Below are 6,302 nucleotides of genomic sequence, written 5' to 3' on the forward strand. Positions count from 1 at the left end.
ATATCCTTTCTTCCAGGAATGCTAGTTCTGCTAGGTTCGCAGAAGAGCTTCTGTGGAGTTTGGAAGGCAGGAGACGAGGTACTGGCTGAATTAAGGCTGTGAGGACGGGTTGTGAGTCGCCCTTGGGTAGCTCAGAGCACTTGCCCACGAAAGGCAAAGGTCCCGAGTTCGAGTCTCGGTCTGGCACGCAGTTTTAACCTGCCAGGAAGTTGCATGTAGCTCAATGTTTGATGGTGCCCTTCCCTATTCATTGGCATTCCTATTGTTTTGGCTTCCTATCAATTGGAAGAAATTTATACTAGATGCATCTAGTACATGTATATAGCTGGATACATAAGAAGAGCTTGAAAATAAACATTATTGTAAAAAAGGACACAACTATATATTTGTAAATACATTCTAAGACAAAAAAAAAAAAAAATAAGACGCTTCACGAAGAATTATTCGGATGGGACGGAACTCTATAGATGTGATGTACATGTACAGACGAATAAATGATTACAGTTTCAGAAAAATTGAATGATTCATTCAAGACAAGACACTTCCCAAATTGAGCAAGTCAGTTCCACTTCTGGCATTTGTGCAAGCAACTATTTGACACTATAGTGCACTGACACCTCTCATATTTCATTTTCAAATTTTATTCAAATTCATTTGAATTCAGTTGTATCGACGTCAGTTGATGAATGCTCACGTTTATAACAAGGAACCTCAGTGATTGCGGTGATTGGGACGCCGATTACTATCTTAATTGCCGGCCGCAGTGGCGGAGCGGCTCTAGGCGCTTCAGTCTGCGCTACGGTCGCAGGTTCGAATCCTGCCTCGGGCATGGATGTGTGTGATGTCCTTAGGTTAGTTTGGTTTAAGTAGTTCTACGTTCTAGAGGACTGACGACCTCAGATGTTAAGTCCCATAGCGCTCAGAGCCATTTGAACTATCTTAATTCTTTCTATATATACTGGTGGAAGATGAATGTACTTCTTTCCGTAATTTTGTTGGAATTGTTGAACCCCAGACGGAAATTTGCCTGTCAACTGTGAAGCCGTAATCTCCTACAATCCACGGGGACGAAAACCCTTTCACCTTAGAACCCAGGCAGGGAGGCAACCGTGTGCGACCAATCGCTAAGTCGGGTGCCCCATGGCATTGTCTAGGCCTTGCGTCCATCCTCCTGATGGCCGGTTAGCGGATCTCCAAGTACATTTCACTCTCTGTGTAGCCCAGCCACCTCGTTGACAAAATCAGATAACACGGCATACGAATGCTTTAGTTTGGGGTAATGCGCAGATTTAACAAGCCTAGCTAGCCTATTGTAAGCTGGCTGCTGTGGCCGAGCGGTTCTAGGTGCTTCAGTCCGGAACCGCGCGACCGCTACGGTCACAGGTTCGAATCCTGCCTCAGGCATGGATGTTTGTGATGTCCTTAGGTTAGTTGGGTTCAAATAGTTCTAAGTTCGAGCGGACTGATGACCTCAGATGTTAAGTTCCACAGTGCTCAGAACCATTTGAACCATTTAGTCTATTGTAACTGCCGACAACAAAAATCTGTTTTCACGACGGAAGTGCCTCCCAGAAGAAAATGCAGTAGGATGGCAGTCACGCTGCGGTACCGTAAGAAACGAGAAAGCCCTGATCCTCTGCCAGGGACAGCCAGATCACTTGTTGATAATTTTCAACGGAACTCTTTATTTTTTTGCAACGGAACTATTTATTTGTTGACAGCAATTATTTAACGGAGAGGAGAAGCCGAAAACTTTTTCCAGAAAATCCAAATTGGGAACTTAGCACGTCGGATGGTGAGAAAATCCAGTTCCAGAGCGGAGACGTCAAGCAGAATTGTTAACAGCTTCTTCCTGTTCGTACCCAGGAGGTTTGTCGGTTTGTTTACTACCGTATCGTTGGGTAGAATTTATGAAGCCATCTCATTGGCGCACGGACAGATGTGCAGACTCAAAAGCAGGAGATCGAGCGGTAATCGCTTCTTTATATGCAGACGGCGAATAAATACTTCTCTTCGGTGGCCATTGCAGAACCATTTCTTCCTATCAGCAACAGATCATGGCACACGCAGTCTTCTGCTCAACGGCTTGGAGTTGTTGTTGTTGTGGTCTTCAGTCCTGAGACTGGTTTGATGCAGCTCTCCATGCTACTCTACCCTGTGCAAGCTGCTTCATCTCCCAGTACGTACTGTAGCCTACATCCTTCTCAACCTGCTTAGTGTATTCATCTCTTGGTCTCCCTCTACGATTTTTACCCTCCACGCTGCCCTCCAATACTAAATTGGCGATCCCTTGATGGCTCAGAACATGTCCTACCAACCGACCCCTTCTTATAGTCAAGTTGTGCCACAAACCCCTCTTCTCCCCAATTCTATTCAGTTCCTCTTCATTAGTTATGTGATCTACCCATCTAATCTTCAGCATTCTTCTGTAGCACCACATTTCGAAAGCTTGTATTCTCTTCTTGTCCAAACTATTTATCGTCCATGTTCACTTCCATACATGGCTACACTCCATACAAATACCTTCAGAAACGACTTCCTGACACTTAAATCTATACTCGATGATAACAAATTCCTATTCTTCAGAAACGCTTTCCTTGCCATTGCCAGTCTACATTTTATATCCTCTCTACTTCGACCATCATCAGTTATTTTGCTTCCCAAATAGCAAAACTCCTTTACTACTTTAAGTGTCTCATTTCTTAATCTAATTCCCTCAGCATCACCCGGCTTAATTCGACTACATTCCATGATCCTCGTTTTGCTTTTGTTGATGTTCGTCTTATATCCTCCTTTCAAGACACTGTCCATTCCGTTCAACTGCTCTTCCAAGTTCTTTGCTGTCTCTGACAGAATTACAATGTCATCGGCGAATCACAAAATATTTATTTCTTTTCCATGGATTTTAATACCTACTCCGAATTTTTCTTTTGTTTCCTTTACTGCTTGCTCAATATACAGATTGAATAACATCGGGGAGAGGCTACACCCCTGCCTGACTCCCTTCCCAACCACTGCTTCTATTTCATGTCCCTCGACTCTTATAACTGCCATCTTGTTTCTGTACAAATTGTAAATAGCCTTTCGCTCCCTGTATTTTAGCCCTGCCACCTTCAGAATTTGAAAGAGAGTATTCCAGTCAACATTGTCAAAAGCTTTCTCTAAGCCTACGAATGCTAGAAACGTAGGTTTGCCTTTTCTTAATCTAGTTTCTAAGGTAAGCCGTAGGGTCAGTATTGCCTCACGTGTTCCAACATTTCTACGGAATCCAAACTGATCTTCTCCGAGATCGGCTTCTACCAGTTTTTCCATTCGTCTGTAAAGATTTCGCGTTAGTATTTTGCTGCCGTGGCTTATTAAACTTATAGTTCGGTAATTTTCACGGCTTGGAGAACTAGGTGAAATTATGCTAGCATAGGAAAACGGATGACGAGATTTAGAGATTATATGTAGACACGATAGCAGGAATGAGTAACTGTTGCGAACTTTGTGCATTCATGGACAGTTTGAGGGTTCATTCTCGATTCAACCTGTAATGCAGAATGCATGTTTTAATGAACCGTTCTTTTGGTGTAAGCACTTACCAGTTACCGTGAGTTTGCACTTATTAGATGTCAACCTCACATGTTCCAATTACCTTCAAGTCTTTGTCAAGACAGTCCTTTCTTTCATGTTAAGCAATTATTCATTCTGTGCGCTGTGTCTGTCTCAATTTCTATTCAGTATTGTAATCAAATTTATATTCACATATGTGAACATTAAAACGACTCTATTAAATTAATTTGCTTCGAATCCTATTTCATTTCGTAGTCAGATGCTATCCTCCTCTTTATTAATTATACTCGGGCACTATTCTGTCACTTTAATGTGACCACCTGTCGAAAACCTGAATAATCACCATATGCGGGGAGGGAGTCAAACAGGCTCTGGAAGTTCGACGCGAATGTGGCTCCACACTGATGCAGTGCCACGATCAGCTGTGCTTCGTCTCTTGGCTGAGAATCCATGAAGAGAACAACCAGCCCTACAGATTGTACATTGGGTTTTAATCCGGGTAGTCTGGTGGGCAGAGGTGTACAGTAAACTCATTCTGGTGCTCTTGGGATCACGCACGTACACTGCGAGCTGTTTGACACGTTGCCTTGTCCTGCTGGTAGATGCCATCCTGCTGACGAAAAACAAACTGCATGCAAGGTTGGACATGATTCCCACTGGTAGATGCTTACTTCTGTTTATCCAAAGAGTTTTCCACAATGACGACACACCCAGGGAATGTCACTAAATTATACTCCAGACCATAACGCTTTCTTCTCGTTGCAGGGTTTTTGCTTTCAGACGGCCATCTTTCCGATGGAGCATAAAATGCAATTCATCTGAAAATGTCGCCTGTCGCCACTAGTGGACGACTCCAGTTGGGATATTGGCGTGCAGATTCCAGCTTTTGTAGCCGATGAAGAGTAGCCAGCATGGATGCATGAGCCAGACACCCGCTGCGGAGGCCTATTCGCAGCAATGTTCACTGAACGGTCATTGAGAAGACACAGCTGGTATCCCCTTGGTTCATCTTGGCGATCAGTTACTCAACAGCTGCACCTTTATTGGCCCGTGCACATCTTCGCAGCTGTCGTTCACCCCTGTCATCTATGAAATGATAATTAAATCAGTACCTTAAGCTGTCGACAGATGTTGATATACATCAACGGGGACAGTTGAAAATGTGTGCCCCGACCGGGACTCGAACCCGGGTTATCCTGCTCACATGGCAGACGCTCTATCCATCCGACCCACCGAGAGCAGAGAGGATAGTGCGACTGCAGGGATTTATCCCTTGCACGCTCCCCGCGAGAACCACATTTCCAACTTTAATGTCCACACAGTACAATTGTAGTGCCCCTGCCCACTACACTCATTACTCGCGGCAGACAATCTTACCGAGTCCCGTAAGAGTTCGGGCAATGTGTGTGCGTCCGCATAGAAGAAGAAGGTCAATGGCCGGTTAGCCTGAACTATATGCAGATGGTATGGTGGTTCAAATGGTCCTGAGCACTATGGGACTTAACATCTGAGGTCATCAGTCCCCTAGAACTTAGAACTACTTAAACCTAACTAACCTAAGGACATCACAAACATCCATGCCCGAGGCAGGATTCGAACCTGCGACCGTAGTGGTCGCGCGGTTTCAGACTGTAGCGCCTAGAACCGTTCGGCCACACCGGCCGGCCGCAGATGGTATCGGACATGTCCGAAAGAAGAGATACCCTCTCCATAAACCTGTCATCTATGGCCCATGGTGCACCACAGTTACCTCGGCGCCAGTTTTGGATAGGGCAATTTTGTCAGCACTGTAAGATTTGACCACGGCGACACAACAGTTTACCAACTATGTTCCGGATATGTTTCCACCCTTGTACCGAAAGCCTACGATCCTGATCTTTTGAACGTCAGATAACTGGCTCCATTTTCGCATTACGACAACGATTACATTATTTTCCGCGTCCTCCCGGCACGCTTTTTATACCCTCCACTGCTAGTACTGCCATCTTCCGTCTGTGAGTGGTTATTGCACCCTGAAGTCGAACACTGGCGGTGGTCGGATTAATATAACTGGTCGATTTATGATGCTTGTGCACAGTTTTAATTAACGTACATGAGCCTGTGGAAGCAGACATATTATCAACGACCACTAGCAATTTCTGAAATACGTTCTGTTCAGAGAAATAAAATATTCAGTTGCAAAACACGGGGTTTTCCTTAACTATATGATGCAGCATGCTACAAGCAGCAGTTTACGAAAATGACTGCCAATATTAGGTTGGTACATAAGATCGTAGCGTATTTCCATATCTTTAACAAACACAACAGACACACATAACAGCCGGCTGATGTGGCCGAGCAGTTCTAGGCGCTTCAGTCCGGTAGCGCGCTGCCGCTACGGTCGCAGGTTCGAATCCTGCATCGGGCATGGATGTGTGTGACGTCCTTAGGTTAGTTAGGTTTAAGTAGTTCTAAGTCTATGGGACTGATGACCTCAGATGTTAAGTCCCATAGTGCTTAGAGCCTTTTCAACCATTTTGAACACACATAACAGAGACCTTAGTTATGAATAACACATCCTGCATCACTGTTCCCAACACTCGACCAACTCTGGGGTGGCTTCTCGATTCAACGACTCCAAAATTACGTTGTCTTGAGGGGAAGAACTTATCGAGCCATGTTTGCAACACTTTTTCATCCGGAAAGAAAGTTCCTTGAAAGTTATTTATAGAGAGCGAAGAACGTGAAAATCTGAGTGCGCAGTATCA

The sequence above is a fragment of the Schistocerca piceifrons genome, chromosome 3 (assembly GCF_021461385.2).
Source record: "Schistocerca piceifrons isolate TAMUIC-IGC-003096 chromosome 3, iqSchPice1.1, whole genome shotgun sequence".
Classification (NCBI taxonomy): domain Eukaryota; kingdom Metazoa; phylum Arthropoda; class Insecta; order Orthoptera; family Acrididae; genus Schistocerca; species Schistocerca piceifrons.